Source organism: Carassius auratus, unplaced genomic scaffold (genome assembly GCF_003368295.1).
Source record: "Carassius auratus strain Wakin unplaced genomic scaffold, ASM336829v1 scaf_tig00214125, whole genome shotgun sequence".
In the NCBI taxonomy this organism is placed as follows: domain Eukaryota; kingdom Metazoa; phylum Chordata; class Actinopteri; order Cypriniformes; family Cyprinidae; genus Carassius; species Carassius auratus.
In genome coordinates this window covers 9,291-23,145 of record NW_020527529.1, presented here as the reverse complement: position 1 = coordinate 23,145, position 13,855 = coordinate 9,291, and the positions used below count along the sequence as shown (strand labels likewise).

Below are 13,855 nucleotides of genomic sequence, written 5' to 3'. Positions count from 1 at the left end.
GCACACAACGTCATATGACGTTAATATTAGATTAGATTTAGGTCGCGACGTCAGGTAACCAAAATTCAATGTCAAGCCAACGTCTAATGAGAACGTTAAATGTGACGTCCAAGACCAACATCATCTGACGATGATATTAGGTTGTTTTTAGGTTGTGTTATAAAATAACCAAAATCCAACGTCTAGCCAACGTCTCAAGCCAACGTCACATTGACATTGAATACTGATATTTAGTCGTCAGGTATGGCAACCAAAATCCAACGTTACCTAGACGTCATAATGGCAACGTCCAAACAACGTCAAATTAAAACATCATTTGACGTTGATCTGTAGTTTGTTTAGGTTGTGACATTAACTAACCTAAAACCCAACGTCGAGCCAACGTCTCAAGCCAACGTCACATTGACATCAAATACTGATACTAAGTCGTCAGGTATGGCAACCAAAATCCAACGTTTTCTAGACGTCCTAATGGCAACGTCCAAACAACGTCAAATTAAAACATCATTTGACGTTGATCTGTAGTTAGTTTTGGTTGTGGCATTAACTAACCAAAATCCAACGTCGAGCCAACGTCTCAAGCCAATGTCACACTGACATCAAAAACTGATGTTTAGTCGTCAGGTATGGCAACCATAATCCAACGTTTTCTAGACGTCATAATGGCAACGTCCAAACAACGTCAAATTAAAACATCATTTGACGTTGATCTGTAGTTAGTTTTAGGTTGTGGCATTAACTAACCAAAATCCAACGTCGAGCCAACGTCTCAAGCCAATGTCACACTGACATCAAATACTGATCTTAAGTCGTCAGGTATGGCAACCAAAATCCAACGTTTTCTAGACGTCATAACGGCAACGTCGAAACAACGTCAAATTAAAACATCATTTGACGTTGATCTGTAGTTAGTTTTAGGTTGTGGCATTAACTAACCAAAATCCAACGTCGAGCCAACGTCTCAAGCCAACGTCACATTGACATCAAATACTGATATTAAGTCGTCAGGTATGGCAACCAAAATCCAACGTTTTCTAGACGTCATAATGGCAACGTCCAAACAACGTCAAATTAAAACATCATTTGACGTTGATCTGTAGTTAGTTTTAGGTTGTGGCATTAACTAACCAAAATCCAACGTCGAGCCAACGTCTCAAGCCAATGTCACACTGACATCAAATACTGATGTTTAGTCGTCAGGTATGGCAACCATAATCCAACGTTTTCTAGACGTCATAATGGCAACGTCCAAACAACGTCAAATTAAAACATCATTTGACGTTGATCTGTAGTTAGTTTTAGGTTGTGGCATTAACTAACCAAAATCCAACGTCGAGCCAACGTCTCAAGCCAATGTCACACTGACATCAAATACTGATCTTAAGTCGTCAGGTATGGCAACCAAAATCCAACGTTTTCTAGACGTCATAACGGCAACGTCGAAACAACGTCAAATTAAAACATCATTTGACGTTGATCTGTAGTTAGTTTTAGGTTGTGGCATTAACTAACCAAAATCCAACGTCGAGCCAACGTCTCAAGCCAACGTCACATTGACATCAAATACTGATATTAAGTCGTCAGGTATGGCAACCAAAATCCAACGTTTTCTAGACGTCATAATGGCAACGTCCAAACAACGTCAAATTAAAACATCATTTGATGCTGATCTGTAGTTAGTTTTGGTTGTGGCATTAACTAACCAAAATCCAACGTCGAGCCAACGTCTCAAGCCAATGTCACACTGACATCAAAAACTGATGTTAGTCGTCAGGTATGGCAACCATAATCCAACGTTTTCTAGATGTCATAATGGCAACGTCCAAACAACGTCAAATTAAAACATCATTTGACGTTGATCTGTAGTTAGTTTTAGGTTGTGGCATTAACTAACCAAAATCCAACGTCGAGCCAACGTCTCAAGCCAATGTCACACTGACATCAAATACTGATCTTAAGTCGTCAGGTATGGCAACCAAAATCCAACGTTTTCTAGACGTCATAACGGCAACGTCGAAACAACGTCAAATTAAAACATCATTTGACGTTGATCTGTAGTTAGTTTTAGGTTGTGGCATTAACTAACCAAAATCCAACGTCGAGCCAACGTCTCAAGCCAATGTCACACTGACATCAAATACTGATATTAAGTCGTCAGGTATGGCAACCAAAATCCAACGTTTTCTAGACGTCATAATGGCAACGTCCAAACAACGTCAAATTAAAACATCATTTGACGTTGATCTGTAGTTAGTTTTAGGTTGTGGCATTAACTAACCAAAATCCAACGTCGAGCCAACGTCTTAAGCCAATGTCACACTGACATCAAAAACTGATGTTTAGTCGTCAGGTATGGCAACCAAATCCAACGTTTTCTAGACGTCATAATGGCAACGTCCAAACAACGTCAAATTAAAACATCATTTGACGTTGATCTGTAGTTAGTTTTAGGTTGTGGCATTAACTAACCAAAATCCAACGTCGAGCCAACGTCTCAAGCCAACGTCACACTGACATCAAATACTGATATTAAGTGTCAGGTATGGCAACCAAAATCCAACGTTTTCTAGACGTCATAATGGCAACGTCCAAACAACGTCAAATTAAAACATCATTTGACGTTGATCTGTAGTTTTTTTTAGGTTGTGGCATTAACTAACCTAAATCCCAACGTCGAGCCAACGTCTCAAGCCAACGTCACATTGACATCAAATACTGATGTTTAGTCGTCAGGTATGGCAACCATAATCCAACGTTTTCTAGACGTCATAATGGCAACGTCCAAACAACGTCAAATTAAAACATCATTTGACGTTGATTTGTAGTTAGTTTTAGGTTGTGGCATTAACTAACCAAAATCCAACGTCGAGCCAACGTCTCAAGCCAATGTCACACTGACATCAAATACTGATCTTAAGTCGTCAGGTATGGCAACCAAAATCCAACGTTTTCTAGACGTCATAATGGCAACGTCCAAACAACGTCAAATTAAAACATCATTTGACGTTGATCTGTAGTTAGTTTTAGGTTGTGGCATTAACTAACCAAAATCCAACGTCGAGCCAACGTCTTAAGCCAATGTCACATTGACATCAAAAACTGATGTTTAGTCGTCAGGTATGGCAACCAAAATCCAACGTTTTCTAGACGTCATAATGGCAACGTCCAAACAACGTCAAATTAAAACATCATTTGACGTTGATCTGTAGTTAGTTTTAGGTTGTGGCATTAACTAACCAAAATCCAACGTCGAGCCAACGTCTCAAGCCAACGTCACACTGACATCAAATACTGATGTTAGTCGTCAGGTATGGCAACCATAATCCAACGTTTTCTAGACGTCATAATGGCAACGTCCAAACAACGTCAAATTAAAACATCATTTGACGTTGATCTGTAGTTAGTTTTAGGTTGTGGCATTAACTAACCAAAATCCAACGTCGAGCCAACGTCTCAAGCCAATGTCACACTGACATCAAATACTGATCTTAAGCCGTCAGGTATGGCAACCAAAATCCAACGTTTTCTAGACGTCATAATGGCAACGTCCAAACAACGTCAAATTAAAACATCATTTGACGTTGATCTGTAGTTAGTTTTTAGGTTGTGGCATTAACTAACCAAAATCCAACGTCGAGCCAACGTCTCAAGCCAATGTCACACTGACATCAAATACTGATGTTTAGTCGTCAGGTATGGCAACCAAAATCCAACGTTTTCTAGACGTCATAATGGCAACGTCCAAACAACGTCAAATTAAAACATCATTTGACGTTGATCTGTAGTTAGTTTTAGGTTGTGGCATTAACTAACCAAAATCCAACGTCGAGCCAACGTCTCAAGCCAACGTCACACTGACATCAAATACTGATATTAAGATGTCAGGTATGGCAACCAAAATCCAACGTTTTCTAGACGTCATAATGGCAACGTCCAAACAACGTCAAATTAAAACATCATTTGACGTTGATCTGTAGTTTTTTTAGGTTGTGGCATTAACTAACCAAAATCCAACGTCGAGCCAACGTCTCAAGCCAACGTCACATTGACATCAAATACTGATGTTTAGTCGTCAGGTATGGCAACCATAATCCAACGTTTTCTAGACGTCATAATGGCAACGTCCAAACAACGTCAAATTAAAACATCATTTGACGTTGATTTGTAGTTAGTTTTAGGTTGTGGCATTAACTAACCAAAATCCAACGTCGAGCCAACGTCTCAAGCCAATGTCACACTGACATCAAATACTGATCTTAAGTCGTCAGGTATGGCAACCAAAATCCAACGTTTTCTAGACGTCATAACGGCAACGTCGAAACAACGTCAAATTAAAACATCATTTGACGTTGATCTGTAGTTAGTTTTAGGTTGTGGCATTAACCAACCAAAATCCAACGTCGAGCCAACGTCTTAAGCCAATGTCACATTGACATCAAAAACTGATGTTTAGTCGTCAGGTATGGCAACCATAATCCAACGTTTTCTAGACGTCATAATGGCAACGTCCAAACAACGTCAAATTAAAACATCATTTGACGTTGATTTGTAGTTAGTTTTAGGTTGTGGCATTAACTAACCAAAATCCAACGTCGAGCCAACGTCTCAAGCCAATGTCACACTGACATCAAATACTGATCTTAAGTCGTCAGGTATGGCAACCAAAATCCAACGTTTTCTAGACGTCATAACGGCAACGTCGAAACAACGTCAAATTAAAACATCATTTGACGTTGATCTGTAGTTAGTTTTAGGTTGTGGCATTAACCAACCAAAATCCAACGTCGAGCCAACGTCTTAAGCCAATGTCACATTGACATCAAAAACTGATGTTTAGTCGTCAGGTATGGCAACCACAATCCAACGTTTTCTAGACGTCATAATGGCAACGTCCAAACAACGTCAAATTAAAACATCATTTGACGTTGATCTGTAGTTAGTTTTAGGTTGTGGCATTAACTAACCAAAATCCAACGTCGAGCCAACGTCTCAAGCCAATGTCACACTGACATCAAATACTGATCTTAAGTCGTCAGGTATGGCAACCAAAATCCAACGTTTTCTAGACGTCATAACGGCAACGTCGAAACAACGTCAAATTAAAACATCATTTGACGTTGATCTGTAGTTAGTTTTAGGTTGTGGCATTAACCAACCAAAATCCAACGTCGAGCCAACGTCTTAAGCCAATGTCACATTGACATCAAAAACTGATGTTTAGTCGTCAGGTATGGCAACCACAATCCAACGTTTTCTAGACGTCATAATGGCAACGTCCAAACAACGTCAAATTAAAACATCATTTGATGTTGATCTGTAGTTAGTTTTAGGTTGTGGCATTAACTAACCAAAATCCAACGTCGAGCCAACGTCTCAAGCCAATGTCACACTGACATCAAATACTGATCTTAAGTCGTCAGGTATGGCAACCAAAATCCAACGTTTTCTAGACGTCATAACGGCAACGTCGAAACAACGTCAAATTAAAACATCATTTGACGTTGATCTGTAGTTAGTTTTAGGTTGTGGCATTAACCAACCAAAATCCAACGTCGAGCCAACGTCTTAAGCCAATGTCACATTGACATCAAAAACTGATGTTTAGTCGTCAGGTATGGCAACCACAATCCAACGTTTTCTAGACGTCATAATGGCAACGTCCAAACAACGTCAAATTAAAACATCATTTGATGTTGATTTGTAGTTAGTTTTAGGTTGTGGCATTAACTAACCAAAATCCAACGTCGAGCCAACGTCTCAAGCCAATGTCACACTGACATCAAATACTGATATTAAGATGTCAGGTATGGCAACCAAAATCCAACGTTTTCTAGCAGTCATAATGGCAACGTCCAAGAAACGTCAAATTAAAACATAATTTGACGGTGATTTGTAGTTAGTTTTAGGTCGTGGCATTAACTAACTAAAATCCAACGTCGAGCCAACGTCTCAAGCCAACGTCACACTGACATCAAATACTGATATTAAGTCGTCATGTATGGCAACCAAAATCCAACATTATCTAGACGTCATAATGGCAACGTCCAAACAACGTCTAATTAAAACATCATTTGACGTTGATCTGTAGTTAGTTTTAGGTTGTGGCATTAACTAACTAAAATCCAACGTCGAGCCAACGTCTCAAGCCAACGTCACACTGACATCAAATACTGATATTAAGTCGTCAGGTATGGCAACCAAAATCCAACGTTTTCTAGACGTCATAATGGCAACGTCCAAACAACGTCAAATTAAAACATCATTTGACGTTGATCTGTAGTTAGTTTTAGGTTGTGGCATTAACTAACTAAAATCCAACGTCGAGCCAACGTCTCAAGCCAACGTCACACTGACATCAAATACTGATATTAAGTCGTCAGGTATGGCAACCAAAATCTAACATTTTCTAGACGTCATAATGGCAACGTCCAAACAACGTAAAATTAAAACTTAATTTGACGTTGATCTGTAGTTAGTTTTAGGTTGTGACATTAACTAACCAAAATCCACCGTTGAGCCAACATTTCAAGCCAATGTCACATTGACATCAAAAACTGATGTTTAGTCGTCAGGTATGGCAACCAAAATCCAACGTCTTCAAGACGTCATAATGTTAATGTCGAAACAACGTCAAATTATAACGCCATTTGACTTTGATCTTTAGTTTGTTTTTAGGTTGTGACATTAACTAACCTAAACCCAACGTCGAGCCAACGTCTCAGGCCAACGTCACATTGACATCAAATACTGATATTAAGTCGTCAGGTATGGCAACCATAATCCAACGTTTTCTAGACGTCATAATGGCAACGTCCACACAACTTCAAATTAAAACATCATTTGATGTTTATCTGTAGTTAGTTTTAGGTTGTGGCATTAGCAAATCAAAATCCAACGTCGAGTCAACCTCTTAAACCAACGTCAGATTGACATCAAATACTGATATTTAGTCATCAGGTATGGCAACCATAATCCAGTGTTTTCAAGGCGTCATAATGGTAACATCCAAACAACGTCAAATTATAACATCAATTTATTTATTTTTTTTAATTGTTATTTAATATAGTGGTTTCACTTCATTGTTATGGTTCCTTTTGAAATTTATGTTGTTGCGTTGTTGCACCTACAGTCGTGGCCAAAAATATCAGCACCCTTGGTAAATATGATCAAAGAAGGGTGTGAAAATTCATCTGCTTTAATCGTTTTGCACTTTTATATAAAAAATTCACAAAAATGTATCCTTTCATTGGATAATAAGAATTTAAAACAGGGGGAAATATCATTATGAAATAAATGTTGTTTTTTTTCTAATACACATTGGCCACAATTAATGGCACCCTTTTATTCAGTACTTTTTGAAACCTCCATTTGCCAGATTAACAGGTCTATTTTTTTTTCTATAATGCCTGATGAGGTTAGAGAACACCTGACAAGAGATCAGAGACCATTCTTTCATCCAGAATCACTCCAGACCCTTTAGATTCCCAGCTCCATGTTGGTGCTTCTTCAGTTCACTCCTCTCATGTTCTGTAAGGTTCAGGTCAGAGGACTGGAATGGCTATAGCAGAAGCTTGGTTTTGAGCTCAGTGACCCATTTCTGTGTTGTTTTCGAGGTTTGTGTTTGGATTATTGTATGGTTGAAAGATCAAAACATGGACCATTATAAGATTTCTAACAGTCACTTACAGATTTTTTATCTATTGGTATTTGATAGAATCCATGATGCCATGTTTCTAAACAAGATGTCTAGGGCCTCCAGCAGAAATATAGGCCCAGAAAAAAACAAATACAGCAGTATATTTCATTGTGCACATGGGTTACTTTTTTCTCTCTGTGTTCACCTAACACATCTTGAGTGTTTGCTGCTAAAAAAATCTCATTTTTTTGGTTTCATCTGATCATAGAAGCCATTCACATTTAAAGTTCCAGTCTTGGCTGATAACTGAATTATGCTTTAGTTTGTTTTTGAATGAGCTAGGATAATTTTTCTTGTAACCCTCCCAAACAACATGTGTTGATGTAGGTTCTGTTTGACTTTTTTTAAAAGGTTTTGGCGAGTCTTTAGCTACTCAAACTCTCCTTCTCACCACACATTAGGACGATATAGACAAGTCCTCTTCCAAGCAGTTTTGTAACATTTTATGTTGATTGGAGATTCTTAATTATTGCCCTGATGGTGGAAATGGGAATTTTCACTGCTCTAGCTCTTTTCTTAAAGCCACTTCACCAATTTGTTAAGCTCAATTATCTCAATTATCACATCAGAAATACATTCTTTGGTTTTTCTCATTGTGATGAATGATTAAGGGAATTTGGGCTTTGTTTTCCCTCCTCTTTATATTTCTGTGAAACAGGTAGCCATAGCCATAGCTGGATAATTTCATGTTTATAATCAAGCTTGAGTGCTCAAAATTGTGAATTTGAATGGGAATATACTTCAGAGATATTTTACTCATAAAAATTTCTAGGGGGGCCAATAATTGTGTCCAATGAGCATTTGAGAAAAAACTTTTCATTTCTTATTATCCAATGAAAGGATACATTTTTGTGAATATTTTTTAAAATAAAATATCAAAAGGATTAACAATGAATTTTCACAACCTTCTTTGGTCACTTTTACAAAGGGTGCCAATATTTTGGGCCACGACTGTACCTGCTTTCATTAGAGTGTTAGAATAAGTTGATGTACTTGCAAAGTTACTTGTAGTCAGTCAAACATATTCTGGGAGAGCATCAGAATTAGAAATTAAGCAGACAGTCTATTAGTACTATAATGAGAGTTAGTTGACATGTAAGTGCAATACTTATATTGTCAATAGAATATTCAAAAGGGACTATGAAAATAAAGTGTTATGACTTTAATTTGACCCATGACCATTCATGAACCATAACAGTTTATATAAATTGATATCCAATCTGTCACAGTTTTCTGTCTTTCTGTCACAGTCTTATGTCTTTCTGTCACAGTCTTCTGTGAGTGTTGTGTTTGTTTGGTGCCATGTGCTTTTGTCCTGTCTCTTTTCGGACCCCGCCCCACCTTGTCACCTCAACGTCTTGTAAGTGTTACTGGTTCTCGTGTTTTTTTGCATCTTGGTTTTGTTTTTGCCGTGTTGGCTTTTTTGTTCTTAGACTCCAGAGGGTTAAAGTTAATCTTCCCTGCATTTGGACCCAGACCCTGTTCTTTCTTTGCTGGCCCGTGACACAATCTTGTTTGCAATATAATGCAATTCAAACACTCTCAAACATGTTAAGACATATTTAGGAGGATCAAAACAGTATTGCTTACTTAATTCTGGGCTGGAAACATTGTTTATCAAAACATAAACTTGTTGATCTTTGTGTTGGAAAGTAAAGTGAGTGCATGCAGACAATGCAAGCATTACTGTTTATTGTACAGTCTTATAATTATGCAATATAAATGTCTAATTCCTTTGCTATAATTTAGTCTGTTCTTATATATGTTTTTTTTAAATATATAAAATAATTGATCAGATTGATTGCTGCTTCTTACTTGCATTTTTCATATTTAAAGTACATTCTAGTTAAAAATTTAAAATTACAAATTTCATATTTAAATGTTGATCTCATCCATCAATGATGAATATGCTTCAACTTTTTCTGTGTATGGATTTTGTGAATAAGCACTACAGAATAATACAAGTTAATTTAAAGTATATTATTGTTTATTTTATTTGGATTTTTATTATTATTATGATTATTATTTGTATTTTTTTTTTTTTTTTGCCCCCCCCCCCCCCCATACTCCCACGCCCAAACATAATGCAACACGGTGACATCGCGCTATTGCGCCATTTTGCGACTACTTGGCGGTCTTTTTTGGATCGGCAGTCATCAGTTTATCAGGCGGCCTGCGGTGCACTTACAGCTCAAACTGTGGTGAGTATATCTGGGATATTAGATCATGTATAACGTAAAAGTGTTTATGCCCCCCTATATAATGATATTACTTGTAATACGTATCAAATACATCGAAGTGTTTTAGCTGCAAGACCGATGGGTAGAGATAATTAATTAAAAAATGGTAACGTTAACTGTTATATCCCTGAAATAAAAACGCCTGAGTCATTAAAGCCACCTAACTGTTAGCGCTGAAAAACAGTTCAAATAAAGTTTAAACTTGAGACATATGTTTTTAATTATTATATTATTATTATTATTGTTTCGAATAATTTAACGTTAAGCTTTTCATCATGAAATTTGTTCGATTCATGCTTTTTTTCTTCAATTGTGCCATGCGAATTAGTTATACAGGTGTTTATAGTAACTTAATATTCTGCTGTACAAGTTTAATTAATTTTGGATCTCCTTTAGCTGTCAGATTTCTACACACGATGTAAAGAGGCTCCTTTTTTATTTATTTTAAGCAAAAACAGCCTTTTCTTCTACAAGCTCTAGTTTTATATTTGGGGTTCAAGTTTATCACTAAGGTATAGTATTTAATATAGTGTGAATTTAGGGGCTATACTATATGAGGTTATAACTTTTGTTTTGTTTTTGCTTTGTTTTGCATTTATCTCTTTGCCATGTTCTGAAGAAGCCATATTGTTGTAAGGTATGTTTTTTTGTTCATTTATAAAAGAGCCGCTAGAACAATCTGCTTTAATATATTACATTAATTAGATTAAAATATTAATAGATTGAAGGTAGTTAATCTGTCTTTGGTTTTGTGCTCTTCTGTTATCCTATAATTTTGCACTTTACAGTTGCTAGCAAGGAGAAAATGAATGAAATTAATATTTACAGGCCAAGTTGTTGAAATAGTGTTGGTTTTACATTTTGAAATTGCACAATATCAGTTGTTTTGCAATAAGATAAAAACCTGCCAGTTTGGGTGAGCCTATGACTTTTAATCTAGTACCAACTGGAGGACCTGTATGATATCTGCATTATACTAGATATGATGAACACGTAACAGAAACTATAACACCTGCCTCATAATGTGTCATGTATAATTAATTATTTGGGCATTACTCTTGTATCCACAGGTTGATGAAAAATGAGGTCATGGCCTGTTTCAGTATGAAGTGGGGGAAGGGGAAGCTTGCTTTCACCAAGATCAATCTGTACACTGTTGTCACAGGTAAAACAAAATTAACATATAATACAAATATTAGCATCATATCATTGTGACATTCAGCGTTGTTTAGTTTCTGTTTTAGTTGGTTTAGTGAAAACCAGTAACCTCGTATTGTAGGTTCTCATCTGTCACACAGAAATCACACAAACTTCCATATATACACTTCTTATTGATTGGCAGGTCATTCCTGTTGCCAGCCTATCTTTATTGTTCAGAACTCTAACAATTGTTTTTGCATTCTCTAACAATTGTTTTTGCATTTAATGTATTAGACATTAAATGTTAATTTACCTTAAGACACTCTGCAAAAAAATACTGCAATGTGTCTTTGTTGTCATGGTTTTCTTTTGCTAGATTGTCTGCTTAGTGTTTGTCAATTGCATCACAAGCTGAAATATATTTTGATGACTTATAGCATGTAATTTACATTCATGGCTCTTAAAGCTAGGGTAGATTTTTATTTTTTTCTAAGAAACCAAATCAATAGTGTAAGTGGTCTAAATGTATTCTGTGGAAGGCAAATAAATAGTTAATGATTACATTCAGTGATTACTATAGTGCATCATATCCTATACTTACACATTTTCTTATTCAAATATTTCTTACAGAGAGTGTCCAGAAAACATCAAAAGAGACGGGGCAAATACTGCAGCAGCCACTGCCTTTTGTTTAAAATATGCCCCAGCAGAGCCGTCGCAAGGAGGGTGAGAGGCCCTGTGCAAAGTTGATGTGCGAGGCCCTCTACAATTTTGTGCGTGTGTGTGTGTGGTGGGGGAGGTTGCTGTAGCAAGGCAAGGCAAGTTTATTTATATAGCAAATTTCGAACAAAATGTTAATTCAAAGTGCTTTACATAAAATTAAGTAAAATAATCATGAAGAACAAAACTAAAACAAGCAATTTTAAAACTTTGGAAATTATTTAAAAATTGACTTGAATTTAAAACAGTTAGAAATAGAAAATGATCTTACAGTTAATACATAAAATACAGTGCAATCAGGTCGGACATCGCACAGTGCTCATTCAATAAATGCACAGCTAAACAGATGAGTTTTGAGTCTAGATTTAAATGTGACTAGTGTTTTAGCACATCTAATCTCTTCTGGAGGCTGATTCTGGAAGCAATGTATTTTGGTCCTAGGTCTTTGAGTGACTTCTAGACAAGTAGAAGTACTTTAATTAAAATCAATCTTAAATGTAACTGGAAGTTAATGAGGACTGGTGTGATATGCTCAGATGTTCTAGTCAGAATCCTGGCAGCAGTGTTCTGGATGAGCTGCAGCTGTCTAATGGTCTTTTTGGGAAGGCCGGTGTGGAGCCCTATTACAATAGTCCACCCTGCTGGTGATAAAGGCATGAAACAAGTTTCTCCAAGTCTTGGCTGGAAACAAAACATCTAATTCTTGCAATGTTTTTTAAATGATAGTATGCTGATTTAGTTACTGCTTTGACATGACTACTGAAACTAAGGTCTGTCTCCAGAATCACACCACGTTTCCTGTCTTGATTTTTAGTTGTTAGACCCCTAGAGTCAAAGTATGCATTCACCTTAAAAACTTCATCTTTGTTTCCAAATGCAATGACTTCAGTTTTTTCCTTGTTTAACTGAAGAAAGTTCTGGCACATCCAGCTATTAATTTCATCAATGCATTGGCAGAGGGAGTCAGTGGGGCTGTATTCATTTGGAGATAAGGCTAGGTAAATCTGGGTATCATCAGCATAGCTGTAATAGGCAATTAGGTTCTTTCTCATTATTTTACTTAGAGGAAGCATATACAGGCTAAACAAGAGCGGTGCAAGAATTGAACCTTGTGGGTCTCCACATATCATGGATGTCTACTTAGACTTATGCTCTCCTAGACTCACATAATGATCGCTCCTTTTTAAGTATGACCTGAACCATTTGAGTACCATCCCAGAAAGCCCGACCCAGTTTTCCAGTCTCTCTAGTAGTATGTTATGATCGACAGTGTCAAACGCAGCACTGAGATCTAGCAATACCAGCACTGATATATTGCCAGAGTCACAATTTAAGTTAATATCATTTATTATCTTAATGAGTGCTGTCTCTGTGCTGTGATGCGGTCTGAAACCAGATGTTTAAGTATTTATTCAGCTGATTAAAAACTACCTTTTCTATAATTTTGCCTATAAAAGGAAGATTAGATATTGGTCTATAATTGCTCAAAATGGTGTTATCAAGATTGCTCTTTTTCAGGAGGGGCTTAACAACTGCAGTTTTCAGGGAGTTTGGAAAAGTCCCAGAAAGAGATTTACTTCTAAACAGTTAAGCACACTTTTGAAAAAAGATGTGGGAAGTGTGTCAATATAGCAAGTTGATGATTTTAGTTGCTGCACTATGTCTTCCAAAATGTTGTTTGTTTTCTTACTGACTATTATTGGAGCAATATCATTAATAACATTCTTAACTTTTGAGTTGAAGGAATCAAGGAGAATATCAACAGAGTCGGCAAAAATACTTGGTGTTAAAGATATGGCCTCCGTAAATAGTACACTAGTGTTCTTGTTAGGGCTGCACTATTAATTGCATGCAATTGTCATGCATGTCTCGTCAGTAAAGCTGGTTCTGTGATTAGCGGTGATTAGCGGTTGATGTCAATAACCTGCTTTCAAATGGAGCCGCACTTAATAGACAGAGCCGTAGTTCGCTGACAAGCTACGCAATATCGCGTTCATAACCGCATGAGATTCTTCTGCGATTTTGAACGCAATAATGCACCACTTGTCAGCGAACTACG

General features: G+C 36.9%; 1 long non-coding RNA gene across 1 annotated transcript; it reads left to right on the top strand.

Moving 5' to 3' along the window:
- The first annotated feature begins 9,843 nt into the window (after positions 1-9,843).
- LOC113091197 (uncharacterized) lies at positions 9,844-11,908 on the top strand. Its single transcript, XR_003287303.1, has 4 exons — positions 9,844-9,897; positions 10,556-10,573; positions 11,007-11,101; positions 11,707-11,908. It is a non-coding gene; the product is annotated as an uncharacterized LOC113091197 (long non-coding RNA).
- Positions 11,909-13,855: the final 1,947 nt, after the last annotated feature.